This window comes from Hyperolius riggenbachi, chromosome 3 (assembly GCF_040937935.1).
Source record: "Hyperolius riggenbachi isolate aHypRig1 chromosome 3, aHypRig1.pri, whole genome shotgun sequence".
Lineage (NCBI taxonomy): Eukaryota > Metazoa > Chordata > Amphibia > Anura > Hyperoliidae > Hyperolius > Hyperolius riggenbachi.
Window position 1 is genome coordinate 6,035,793 of NC_090648.1, and position 14,021 is coordinate 6,049,813.

Sequence of the window (14,021 nt, forward strand, 5' to 3'; positions counted from 1 at the left end):
TCCTAATGCATCATCTTGGACAGGGCCGGATTTACCATAAGGCACACTAGGCGCGTGCCTATAGGCGGCCCGTTTGTGAAAGGCGGGTCAGTAGCCGCCTGAAGTGTCCCCTTGTCTCTCTCCCTCTGCAGAGAGCAGAGAGCCGTTAGCGCACGCAGAAGCACAGCCTGGAGATGCGCAGCTCCGTGGAGCGCATTCCTCTCCGCCCACCCGCTGTCTTGAAGTGACAGTCCTCGATAGCGGCGCCCTTCCTGTCACATGTGGCCACACTGTCATCAAAGGGGGTCACTACGGCCGCCCGGCACACCCCACTCTGCAGAGCATTGCGCCTGCCAAACTACTCTGTCGCATCCGGCAATGTAACGTGAAATCCCTCCTGCTGGCTGCCACCACTAGTACAGGAGACTCGGCGGCACATTTACTGCAGCCAACGGGCTTGTCAATCTGCCGTGTCGGGCGAGTGTTTCCTGATGCCGCCGCCACCTTCTTCCTGGACCTTCATGCGGAGAGAGCAGATCTGTGGACTGTGGTGACGTACTTTGCTTTTCCCTGTAGTTGTTGGGGAGGGGAGGGTGTTTTAGAGTGTGTACATGTGTATTACTTTGTACTGGATCGCGTGTGTGTGATCTTGCACTGAATCCTGTGTGTCTGCTGTGTGTCTTAACTTTGCACTGGATTGTGTGGTGTGTGTGTGTACAGTGTGTGTGCGTGTGTGTTACTTTGTAGTGAATCCTCTGTGTGTGGTGTATGTGTGTGGTGTGTGTGTGTTAACTTTGCGTTGTGTTACTTTGTACTGGAACATGTGTGTTAACTTGCGCTGGATCCTGTGTGTGTGCGCGCGTTTGTGTGCTACTTTGTACTGGAGTGTGTGTGTGTGTGTGTGAACTTGCACTGAATCATGTGTGTGTGTGTGTGTGTGTGTGTGTGTGCGTGCGTGCGTGCGTGCGTGCGTGCGTGTGTGTGTGTGTGTGTGTGTGCGTGCGTGCGTGCGTGCGTGCGTGTGTGTGTTAAAGTGTACTGGACTCTGGACTTTTTTTGTTTAATTCTCCCCATGAGGGAGGTTTGTAACGCAGTGTGTCGTTGAGGGGAGCGCCATTGCTTATGGGGGGCTGTCCTCTAGCCCTTCCATCCATGTGGAGTGTGACATGAGAGTCCAGAGCGATTATTTGGAGTTCAAAGATTCCACCCATGGAGCATGCGTCCAGCTGTCACTATGCATGTCGGGAGATGTACTCGCATCTACAAACTACAGCTCCCAGCATGCATTGCAACAGCCAGAAGCACATTCTACAGGTGGAATCTTTAAACTCCTGGTCACAGCGGACTCCCATTACGCAGTCCACATAGATGGGAGGCAAGAGAAGCAGCCTCCCATAGTTAAGGAATGGTAGTTTCCCCGCCCAATTCCAGCACAGGGGGGAATTTTTTTTAGGGGGTGAGGTCATGTCTAGGCTGCAAGTTGTCTTTTTTACAAGGGTGCATATGAAAGACTGGCCCTGTCATGTGTGCGAGTTCACAGGCAGATGCTGGCTGGTAAGAAATGGGAGCGTGACTTTGGGGTGTGGCTTGTAGTGAAGGGCGGGGTTTAGGGCGCCAGAGCATCTGTGCCTATAGGCTCCTGAACTGTAAATCTGGCCCTGATCTTGGACCTGAGAGTATCTCTGCGATACACTCAGGAGAGAAGGCCTTTGCCATTGCCGCTGAATGAGTTCAGCTACAAAGCAGCCAAACTGAAACCAGTCCTACTGCCGTCCTTGCCACATCCCCTGCCACTCTGACCTCTTGGCTAGGTCATAGCTAAGACAGGTTACCGATTGGCTACACGAGACCCAAGTGTTTAGCTATCTCTAAGCCGAGTACCCTGATTGTAGCCCACATTTCAGGCACTCCATAGCTGAAAAATGATATTATGATATTGCGGTCTGTGGACATGCACATGTAAGATGAAAATGACTGCTTCTCCATTGGTTTTGACACAGCTGTAGTTACCGGTACATAGTTGGGCTAAAAAAGACAAACATCCATCGAGTTCAACCAGAAAATAAAGTACTACACCAGCCTGCTCCCTCACATATCCCTGTTAATGCCCTTACAAGGCACGGGCCAATTAGCCCCAAAGGGAAAAAAATTCTTCCCAACTCCAGATGGCACTCAGATAAAATCCGTGGATGTGAGTGATGTATAACCACTGAGATACGGATCCAACAACATATCTCTACCAGCAGTAGATCCGTATCTGAGGTCCACAGTATGGAGACACGACAACATGAGATATCGGAAGTCTTACCTGCTGCCGGGCAGAAATCTGGCCTCTTGTCCTTATACCTGAAGGAGATCTGGTGATCCGGCCCTCAGCAGAGGTGGTAATGATGTGAGAGGTGTGCTGTGGAGAGGAGGAGGGGGATACACACGTGAGACAGGAGAGAAAAACGTACAAAAGCAAATACTGAACTGTAGAAAACACGTTCTACCGGTTTTGCTTCCCGGAAAATACAGAACTTCTGTTCCAGAATAAGAAACGTGATCTCTCTATGTCACTATGTTCCATTATGTCACTAGCCTACAATCATTAGCCCACAAAAATGACAGCTAACAACGTGTTCAGCATTTCCCCATCGCCGTACTGCGCAACAAGATGAAAATCTGTATAACACACATTGTGCCAATCTGAGGACTACATAACATGACATTAATGAGAACAGTAATAGCGGCAGAGGAGCTCCGCCCGTTACACTACAGCGCATGTTATACCGGCGGTAACATGCATGGCACTAATAGTGTAAAGGGCGGAGCTCCCGCTAGCGATATTACCAATAAAATCTACCAGCCTTTCACGTATCAGGCTCAAAGTAGGATGACTCAGTCGCAGGAAGTGGAGCCTCCTAAACCGCATACAGTCAAAAGCGGCGCCGGGGAAAAAATGGCGCATTGGAGCTGCCGCTAAAGTGTTTAAAACGCTATTTTGCGTTTTAATGTTAAAACACAAAATAGCATTTTGAACACTGTAGTGTCGTGCGCCATTTGTTATTTGTACATAAATAAAAAATATAATAATACATTTTAATAAATAAAAAAAAGTGTATGTGTATATATGTATGCATGGCTTTCTGCACGTCTCCCCCGAATACTGAATCTATAGCACCCACCCCGGAGCACCCATAGCACACAGGGTGACAGGATGGGTGGGTGCTATAGATTGGTATGCGGGGAGAAGTGCAGAAAGCCGTGCAGGAGGGACCACGGAGCACTCTAGCTATATTGCGTATAGCTGAGATCAAAAGCATCTTTACATTTTGGCTCCAAGGCTCCCCATTGGTCTAATAACAGACCAATGGGTATCAGGAGGAACCCCATTGGTCTGTTAATAGACCAATGGGGCTCCTTGGAGCCGAATTCAAAGATGCTTTTTAGCTCTAGCTATGCTCAGTATAGCTAGAGCACCCGGGGGAGCGGCAGTGTGTGGCGTCGGGGTTGCGTGTCAGCGGAGATCTTCAATCAAGGTCGCAACATTAGAGTATACTGTATTCGTTGGATCATTGGCGCGGTGTCACAGGAGCCCTCAGTGGCTGACCGCACTTAGCCTTCTAAACGGTGCCAGCGCACAGATCGTGCGAACTCTGGTCGCAGTCAATGCGCAGGAACCGTTAAGAATTAGCCGCAGACAACTCAGAAGGGAGCCTGTGAGACACGGGTGATTACAACGTCACCTACTGGTTCAGAGTAAACTGCCACCACCGCGGTTACTATGGGACCGTGGGGCCCACTAACTGACTGACTAATCCTGCGAATAAAACGGTTAAACACACGATATTCTGTCTAGCCAACAACAAACAAACAGTAGCGTATCTTCAGAGACCCGGGATCATTTCTGTGTGTGCTGATAAGCAGGGTAGCGAAACAGTGAATGACTTGGGAAAAGTCGTTTATTCACGCAATATAAATAATTAATATATACAGACAATTATGAAAATCAACAATTATGAAAACAGTAATAGCCAGTATGAAAAATAAAAGAAGGGAGAAAAATACTTAGTTCCTGGAAAGATGTCCTTATTGTGGGAAGAATCATAAAGTCCTTGGTTTCAAAGTCCAGAGTTCAGAGTTCAGACCAGGTGGATGCCAGCATATCCTCAAGCTGGCATCTGATGAGTGCAAGATGTTTCAGTGTGGAGGACCCTGAGTTTGGCTCCTCTCCCATTCTTATGCCCCTGATTCAGTAGGAGGAAGTGAGGGCGGGCCCACCCACCCCCTTAGAACATGAGATGAGTCCTGCCCTTGTCCTGGAGACCAGAAATCATGCCTTAACCATATATGGGCTCTATCTCACAGAACCGTACAGGTCAGGGCAGATTTACTAATATTTTCAGGTCTGCCTCGATGTACCCAGCAGTCTGATACCAAACATGAGGGGTGGGACCCCTGTGGTACCATTAGGGCACTGTTGAACTGCCTAACGGGCAGTCTTTACCTCAGAAGGTTCTGAAATGTTCTCAGAACCAACGCCAGGCAGGGCCCTACCTGCTCTGTTAGTTTGGAGGGTCTGCCAGCCTGGCAACACAGAAAATATGATATATAGCAGTTTATGGAATATGAGAGACCCCTGGGATTTATACCAGGTCATTCCCAGGCAAAGGTTCTTTGAAGTTGGCAGCAGCAAGCCACATGTCGGCTCCCTGCTGGGAAAAGGAGTCGGAGTGTCTGAGTTTCCTCACTCTAAATTGGTTCTGTCATGGTGTTTGTCACCTTATACCTGATGGATGGGCCATCAGCACAGCTTGAAGCCAGGGACTCTCTGGGCCCAGGCTCATTAGCATATCAAAAGGGCCAACCAGCATTTGGAATGGTGCTCTCTTTGCTAAGAAAAGGACTTTAGCTGTCCCTACACACTCAACCCAGATTGTACCGTTTTGAAGCGCAATCGATGCAGGAATCGAGTGCGATCGTTCTTTTCTTCACGGGCGGTTCCAGGACGCGCCTGCGTCCCCGCAATCGTCCGTGACACGCGGGAACATTTTTTTTAAGGTACAGGTAAGTATTTCTGGTTAATTAAGATTAATCAAAAAAAAAATTTCTTGCGGTTGTGTTTTTATTTCATTTTTAACCCTTTGTGGGAATGGGTAAGGGGTACTTTGTGCCCCTATACTCTTTTTTTCCTGTGAGGGGGGTGGGAATCTGGGGATCCCCTTCTTAAAGGGGACTCCCAGATGCCACCATGAACCCCCCCAGGGAGTCATCGCCCCCGCCTCCACCTGGGGCAAGGGAGGCAGGGAAGAGCCCCTTGTCCATGGATTGGACAAGGGCTCCGGGGGGGAGGCTTGGCTTCACTTCACTTCACTTATATCACCTCTCTCCTACCTCTTCTCCCTATGTCACCTCTCTCCTACCTCTTCTCCCTATGTCACCTCTCTCCTACCTCTTCTCCCTATGTCACCTCTCTCCTGCCTCTTCTCCCTATGTCACCTCTCTCCTACCTCTTCTCCCTATGTCAGCTCTCTCCTACCTCTTCTCCCTATGTCACCTCTCTCCTACCTCTTCTCCCTATGTCACCTTTCTCCTGCCTCTTCTCCCTATGTCACCTCTCTCCTACCTCTTCTCCCTATGTCACCTCTCTCCTACCTCTTCTCCCTATATCACCTCTCTCCTGCCTCTTCTCCCTATGTCACCTCTCTCCTGCCTCTTCTCCCTATGTCACCTCTCTCCTGCCTCTTCTCCCTATGTCACCTCTCTCCTACCTCTTCTCCCTATGTCACCTCTCTCCTACCTCTTCTCCCTATGTCAGCTCTCTCCTACCTCTTCTCCCTATGTCACCTATCTCCTACCTCTTCTCCCTATGTCATCTCTCTCCTACCTCTTCTCCCTATGTCACCTGTCTCATGCCTCTTCTCCTTATGTCACCTCTCTCCTGCCTCTTCTCCCTATGTCACCTCTCTCCTGCCTCTTCTCCTTATGTCACCTCTCTCCTAACTCTTCTCCCTATGTCACCTCTCTCCTACCTCTTCTCCCTATGTCACCTCTCTCCTACCTCTTCTCCCTATGTCACCTCTCTCCTACCTCTTCTCCTTATGTCACCTCTCTCCTACCTCTTCTCCCTATGTCACCTCTCTCCTACCTCTTCTCCCTATGTCACCTCTCTCCTACCTCTTCTCTCGATGTCACCTCTCTCCTACCTCTTCTCCCTATGTCACCTCTCTCATGCCTCTTCTCCCTATGTCACCTCTCTCCTACCTCTTCTCCCTATGTCACCTCTCTCCTACCTCTTCTCCCTATGTCACCTCTCTCCTACCTCTTCTCCCTATGTCACCTCTCTCCTACCTCTTCTCCCTATGTCACCTCTCTCCTACCTCTTCTCCCTATGTCACCTCTCTCCTACCTCTTCTCCCTATGTCACCTCTCTCCTACCTCTTCTCCCTATGTCACCTCTCTCCTGCCTCTTCTCCCGATGTCACCTCTCTCCTACCTCTTCTCCCTATGTCACCTCTCTCCTACCTCTTCTCCCTATGTCATCTCTCTCCTACCTCTTCTCCCTATGTCACCTCTCTCCTACCTCTTCTCCCTATGTCACCTCTCTCCTACCTCTTCTCCCTATGTCACCTCTCTCCTGCCTCTTCTCCCTATGTCACCTCTCTCCTGCCTCTTCTCCCTATGTCACCTCTCTCCTACCTCTTCTCTCTATGTCACCTCTCTCCTGCCTCTTCTCCCTATGTCACCTCTCTCCTACCTCTTCTCCTTATGTCACCTCTCTCCTGCCTCTTCTCCCTATGTCACCTCTCTCCTGCCTCTTCTCCCTATGTCACCTCTCTCCTGCCTCTTCTCCCTATGTCACCTCTCTCCTACCTCCTCTCCCTATGTCACCTCTCTCCTACCTCTTCTCCCTATGTCACCTCTCTCCTACCTCTTCTCCCTATGTCACCTCTCTCCTACCTCTTCTCCCTATGTCACCTCTCTCCTACCTCTTCTCCCTATGTCACCTCTCTCCTACCTCTTCTCCCGATGTCAGCTCTCTCCTACCTCTTCTCCCGATGTCAGCTCTCTCCTACCTCTTCTCCCTATGTCACCTCTCTCCTACCTCTTCTCCCGATGTCAGCTCTCTCCTACGTCTTCTCCCTATGTCACCTCTCTCCTGCCTCTTCTCCCTATGTCAGCTCTCTCCTACCTCTTCTCCCTATGTCACCTCTCTCCTGCCTCTTCTCCCTATATCACCTCTCTCCTGCCTCTTCTCCCTATGTCACCTCTCTCCTGCCTCTTCTCCCTATGTCATCTCTCTCCTACCTCTTCTCCCTATGTCACCTCTCTCCTACCTCTTCTCCCTATGTCACCTCTCTCCTGCCTCTTCTCCCTATGTCACCTCTCTCCTACCTCTTCTCCCTATGTCACCTCTCTCCTACCTCTTCTCTCTATGTCACCTCTCTCCTGCCTCTTCTCCCTATGTCACCTCTCTCCTTCCTCTTCTCCTTATGTCACCTCTCTCCTGCCTCTTCTCCCTATGTCACCTCTCTCCTGCCTCTTCTCCCTATGTCACCTCTCTCCTGCCTCTTCTCCCTATGTCACCTCTCTCCTACCTCCTCTCCCTATGTCACCTCTCTCCTACCTCTTCTCCCTATGTCACCTCTCTCCTACCTCTTCTCCCTATGTCACCTCTCTCCTACCTCTTCTCCCGATGTCAGCTCTCTCCTACCTCTTCTCCCGATGTCCGCTCTCTCCTACCTCTTCTCCCTATGTCACCTCTCTCCTACCTCTTCTCCCGATGTCAGCTCTCTCCTACGTCTTCTCCCTATGTCACCTCTCTCCTGCCTCTTCTCCCTATGTCAGCTCTCTCCTACCTCTTCTCCCTATGTCACCTCTCTCCTGCCTCTTCTCCCTATGTCACCTCTCTCCTGCCTCTTCTCCCTATGTCACCTCTCTCCTGCCTCTTCTCCCTATGTCATCTCTCTCCTACCTCTTCTCCCTATGTCACCTCTCTCCTACCTCTTCTCCCTATGTCACCTCTCTCCTACCTCTTCTCCCTATGTCACCTCTCTCCTACCTCTTCTCCCTATGTCACCTCTCTCCTACCTCTTCTCCCTATGTCACCTCTCTCCTACCTCTTCTCCCTATGTCACCTCTCTCCTGCCTCTTCTCCCTATGTCACCTCTCTACTACCTCTTCTCCCTATGTCATCTCTCTCCTGCCTCTTCTCCCTATGTCACCTCTCTCCTGCCTCTTCTCCCTATGTCACCTCTCTCCTACCTTTTCTCCCTATGTCACCTCTCTCCTACCTCTTCTCCCTATGTCACCTCTCTCCTACCTCTTCTCCCTATGTCACCTCTCTCCTACCTCTTCTCCCTATGTCACCTCTCTCCTGCCTCTTCTCCCTATGTCACCTCTCTCCTGCCTCTTCTCCCTATGTCACCTCTCTCCTACCTCTTCTCCCTATGTCACCTCTCTCCTACCTCTTCTCCCTATGTCACCTCTCTCCTACCTCTTCTCCCTATGTCACCTCTCTCCTACCTCTTCTTCCTATGTCACCTCTCTCCTACCTCTTCTCCCTATGTCACCTCTCTCCTGCCTCTTCTCCCTATGTCACCTCTCTCCTACCTCTTCTCCCTATGTCACCTCTCTCCTGCCTCTTCTCCTTATGTCATTTCTCTCCTACCTCTTCTCCCTATGTCACCTCTCTCCTACCTCTTCTCCCTATGTCACCTCTCTCCTACCTCTTCTCCCTATGTCACCTCTCTCCTACCTCTTCTCCCTATGTCACCTCTCTCCTACCTCTTCTCCCTATGTCATCTCTCTCCTACCTCTTCTCCCTATGTCACCTCTCTCCTACCTCTTCTCCCTATGTCACCTCTCTCCTACCTCTTCTCCCTATGTCACCTCTCTCCTACCTCTTCTCCCTATGTCTCCTCTCTAATACCTCTTCTCCCTATGTCACCTCTCTTCTACCTCTTCTCCCTATGTCACCTCTCTCCTACCTCTTCTCCCTATGTCACCTCTCTCCTACCTCTTCTCCCTATGTCACCTCTCTCCTACCTCTTCTCCCTATGTCACCTCTCTCCTGCCTCTTCTCCCTATGTCACCTCTCTCCTACCTCTTCTCCCTATGTCACCTCTCTCCTACCTCTTCTCCTATTGTCACCTTTCTCCTACCTCTTCTCCCTATGTCACCTCTCTCCTGCCTCTTCTCCCTATGTCATCTCTCTCCTACCTCTTCTCCCTATGTCACCTCTCTCCTACCTCTTCTCCCTATGTCACCTCTCTCCTACCTCTTCTCCCTATGTCACCTCTCTCCTACCTCTTCTCCCTATGTCACCTCTCTCCTACCTCTTCTCCCTATGTCACCTCTCTAATACCTCTTCTCCCTATGTCACCTCTCTCCTACCTCTTCTCCCTATGTCACCTCTCTCCTGCCTCTTCTCCTTATGTCATCTCTCTCCTACCTCTTCTCCCTATGTCACCTCTCTCCTACCTCTTCTCCCTATGTCACTAGAGTTGGGCCGAACCTCCGATTTTAGGTTCACGAACCGGGTTTGCGAACTTCCGCGGAAGGTTCGGTTCACGGAAAAGTTCGCGAACCGCAATAGACTTCAATGGGGATGCGAACTTTGGAAAAAAAAATAATTATGCTGGCCACAAAACTGATGGAAAAGATGTTTCAAGGGGTCTAACACCTGGAGGGGGGCATGGCGGAGTGGGATACATGCCAAAAGTCCCGGGGAAAAATCTGGATTTGATGCAAAGCAGCGTTTTAAGGGCAGAAATCACATTGAATGCTAAATGACAGGCCTAAAGTGCTTTAAAACATCTTGCATGTGTATACATCAATCAGGTAGTGTAATTAAGGTACTGCTTCACACTGACACACCAAACTCACCGTGTAACGCACCGCAAACAGCTGTTTGTGTAGTGACGGCCATGCTGGACTGGTGCGCACCATGGCGAGAGTGCAGGTTTTGGTGGCTTTACAGCCCATATGGTCGCCTGGCTGATGTAGCTGAATGACAGAACAGTGACTGTCCAGCTGATCAAATTTGGTCTGACCACAATGAAGCAACGACCTTATTATCTTTTGTGTGCCCCCCGAGACACTCATCTAGGCGCCGGTCATTGCTTCATTGTGATACGCAAGCCCCTTCACCACGGCAAGGTAATGATCACGAAGGGGAATGGGCGCATGTACATGCCTTTTCTTTTGTTGTTGCAGCTGCCCGCAGTGCAGCCAGAAAAATTAGGCAGTCATGTACACGCACCAGAAAAATTATTACAGCGGCCGCTGCTAGCAGCGGCCTAAAAAATTCAGCAATCCGCCTGGAGTCCCGGACCCTGTTGGTGGTGGCGGAGAAGGTAGTCAAGCGGCCTGCAGGCAGACATGCTGTGTGGAGGGACTGGGAGCGACTTAGTCTACTTGGGGCAGGCCAGGCAGCCAGTCACACGGCGTGCAGGCAGAGATGCTGTGTGTGCGGGGACTTACTTAGTCTTGGGGCGGGCAGCAGCCCTCCGGGATCCATGCCTCATTCATTTTGATAAAGGTGAGGTACTTAACACTTTTGTGACTTAGGCGACTTCTCTTCTCAGCACTGGTGGGTTCACAGCACAGGTATGCAGTGGCGGGTTCACTGAACAGTACAGGTATACAGTGGCAGGTTCACTGAACACAACAGGTATGCAGTGGCGGGTTCACTGAACACAACAGGTATGCAGTGGCGGGTTCACTAAACAGGTATACAGTGGCGGGTCCACTGAACAGAACAGGTATGCAGTGGCGGGTTCACTGAACACAACAGGTATGCAGTGGTGGGTTCACTGAACAGGTATGCAGTGGTGGGTTCACAGAACAGGTATGCAGTGGTGGGTTCACAGAACAGGTATGCAGTGATGGGTTCACAGCACAGGTATGCAGTGGCAGGTTCACTGAACAGGTATGCAGTGATGGGTTCACAGCACAGGTATGCAGTGGTGGGTTCACAGAACAGGTATGCAGTGGTGGGTTCACAGCACAGGTATGCAGTGGCAGGTTCACTGAACAGGTATGCAGTGATGGGTTCACAGAACAGGTATGCAGTGGTGGGTTCACTGAACAGGTATGCAGTGGTGGGTTCACAGCACAGGTATGCAGTGGTGGGTTCACAGAACAGGTATGCAGTGGTAGGTTCACAGCACAGGTATGCAGTGGCAGGTTCACTGAACAGGTATGCAGTGATGGGTTCACAGAACAGGTATGCAGTGGTGGCGGGTTCACTGAACAGATATGCAGTGGTGGGTTCACAGTACAGGTATGCAGTGGTGGGTTCACAGAACAGGTATGCAGCCAGCCAGGAACAAGTTAAGCCTAACTAATCTTTCCCTGAGAGACAGTCTGCAGCAGCTCACCCTACTCTCACTAACGCAGGCAGCACACGAGTGACCGTAATGGCCGCCGCTGCCTGCCTTATATAAGGGGGGGGTGGGGCTCCAGGGGCTACTGTAGCCTAATTGGCTACACTGGGCCTGCTGACTGTGATGTAGAGGGTCAAAGTTGACCCTCAAGGTGCATTATGGTGCGAACCGAACTTCCGCAAAGGTTCGCCAGCGGGACGCGAACGCGAACCACCGAAGTTCGCGTGGAACCGTTCGCCGGCGAACCGTTCGGCCCAGCACTATATGTCACCTCTCTCCTACCTCTTCTCCCTATGTCACCTCTCTCCTACCTCTTCTCCCTATGACACCTCTCTCCTACCTCTTCTCCCTATGTCACCTCTCTCCTACCTCTTCTCCCTATGTCACCTCTCTCCTACCTCTTCTCCCTATGTCACCTCTCTCCTACCTCTTCTCCCTATGTCACCTCTCTAATACCTCTTCTCCCTATGTCACCTCTCTCCTACCTCTTCTCCCTATGTCACCTCTCTAATACCTCTTCTCCCTATGTCACCTCTCTCCTACCTCTTCTCCCTATGTCACCTCTCTCCTACCTCTTCTCCCTATGTCACCTCTCTCCTGCCTCTTCTCCCTATGTCACCTCTCTCCCACCTCTTCTCCCTATGTCACCTCTCTCCTACCTCTTCTCCCTATGTCACCTCTCTCCTACCTCTTCTCCCTATGTCACCTCTCTCCTACCTCTTCTCCCTATGTCACCTCTCTCCTACCTCTTCTCCCTATGTCACCTCTCCTACCTCTTCTCCCTATGTCATCTCTCTCCTACCTCTTCTCCCTATGTCACCTCTCTCCTACCTCTTCTCCCTATGTCACCTCTCTCCTACCTCTTCTCCCTATGTCACCTCTCTCCTACCTCTTCTCCCTATGTCACCTCTCTCCTACCTCTTCTCCCTATGTCACCTCTCTAATACCTCTTCTCCCTATGTCACCTCTCTCCTACCTCTTCTCCCTATGTCACCTCTCTCCTACCTCTTCTCCCTATGTCACCTCTCTCCTGCCTCTTCTCCCTATGTCACCTCTCTCCTGCCTCTTCTCCCTATGTCACCTCTCTCCTACCTCTTCTCCCTATGTCACCTCTCTCCTACCTCTTCTCCCTATGTCACCTCTCTCCTGCCTCTTCTCCCTATGTCACCTCTCTCCTACCTCTTCTCCCTATGTCACCTCTCTCCTACCTCTTCTCCCTATGTCACCTCTCTCCTACCTCTTCTCCCTATGTCACCTCTCTCCTACCTCTTCTCCCTATGTCACCTCTCTCCTACCTCTTCTCCTTATGTCACCTCTCTCCTACCTCTTCTCCCTATGTCACCTCTCTCCTACCTCTTCTCCCTATGTCACCTCTCTCCTACCTCTTCTCCCTATGTCACCTCTCTAATACCTCTTCTCCCTATGTCACCTCTCTCCTACCTCTTCTCCCTATGTCACCTCTCTCCTGCCTCTTCTCCCTATGTCACCTCTCTCCTACCTCTTCTCCCTATGTCATCTCTCTCCTACCTCTTCTCCCTATGTCACCTCTCTCCTACCTCTTCTCCCTATGTTACCTCTCTCCTACCTCTTCCCCCTATGTCACCTCTCTCCTACCTCTTCTCCCTATGTCACCTCTCTCCTACCTCTTCTCCCTATGTCACCTCTCTAATACCTCTTCTCCCTATGTCACCTCTCTCCTACCTCTTCTCCCTATGTCACCTCTCTCCTGCCTCTTCTCCCTATGTCACCTCTCTCCTGCCTCTCCTCCCTATGTCACCTCTCTCCTACCTCTTCTCCCTATGTCATCTCTCTCCTACCTCTTCTCCCTATGTCACCTCTCTCCTACCTCTTCTCCCTATGTTACCTCTCTCCTACCTCTTCCCCCTATGTCACCTCTCTCCTACCTCTTCTCCCTATGTCACCTCTCTCCTACCTCTTCTCCCTATGTCACCTCTCTAATACCTCTTCTCCCTATGTCACCTCTCTCCTACCTCTTCTCCCTATGTCACCTCTCTCCTACCTCTTCTACCTATGTCACCTCTCTCCTGCCTCTTCTCCCTATGTCACCTCTCTCCTACCTCTTCTCCCTATGTCACCTCTCTCCTACCTCTTCTCCCTATGTCATCTCTCTCCTACCTCTTCTCCCTATGTCACCTCTCTCCTACCTCTTCTCCCTATGTCACCTCTCTCCTACCTCTTCTCCCTATGTCACCTCTCTCCTGCCTCTTCTCCCTATGTCACCTCTCTCCTACCTCTTCTCCCTATGTCACCTCTCTCCTACCTCTTCTCCCTATGTCACCTCTCTCCTACCTCTTCTCCCTATGTCACCTCTCTCCTGCCTCTTCTCCCTATGTCACCTCTCTCCTACCTCTTCTCCCTATGTCACCTCTCTCCTACCTCTTCTCCCTATGTCACCTCTCTCCTACCTCTTCTCCCTATGTCACCTCTCTCCTACCTCTTCTCCCTATGTCACCTCTCTCCTACCTCTTCTCCCTATGTCACCTCTCTCCTACCTCTTCTCCCTATGTCACCTCTCTCCTACCTCTTCTCCCTATGTCACCTCTCTAATACCTCTTCTCCCTATGTCACCTCTCTCCTACCTCTTCTCCCTATGTCACCTCTCTCCTACCTCTTCTCCCTATGTCACCTCTCTCCTGCCTCTTCTCCCTA

The 14,021-nt window shown here is 50.9% G+C and overlaps 1 protein-coding gene across 1 annotated transcript in view; it reads right to left on the reverse strand.

Annotated features, from left to right (window-relative positions):
* LOC137562466 (phospholipid scramblase 3-like) overlaps positions 1 to 14,021 on the reverse strand; it is a 58,323-nt gene that overhangs the window by 42,504 nt on the left and 1,798 nt on the right. Inside the window, exon 2 of the mRNA XM_068273833.1 lies at positions 2,288 to 2,383. The gene's annotated coding sequence lies outside the window, so the exon portion shown is untranslated. The remainder of the gene's footprint in view (positions 1 to 2,287; positions 2,384 to 14,021) is intronic.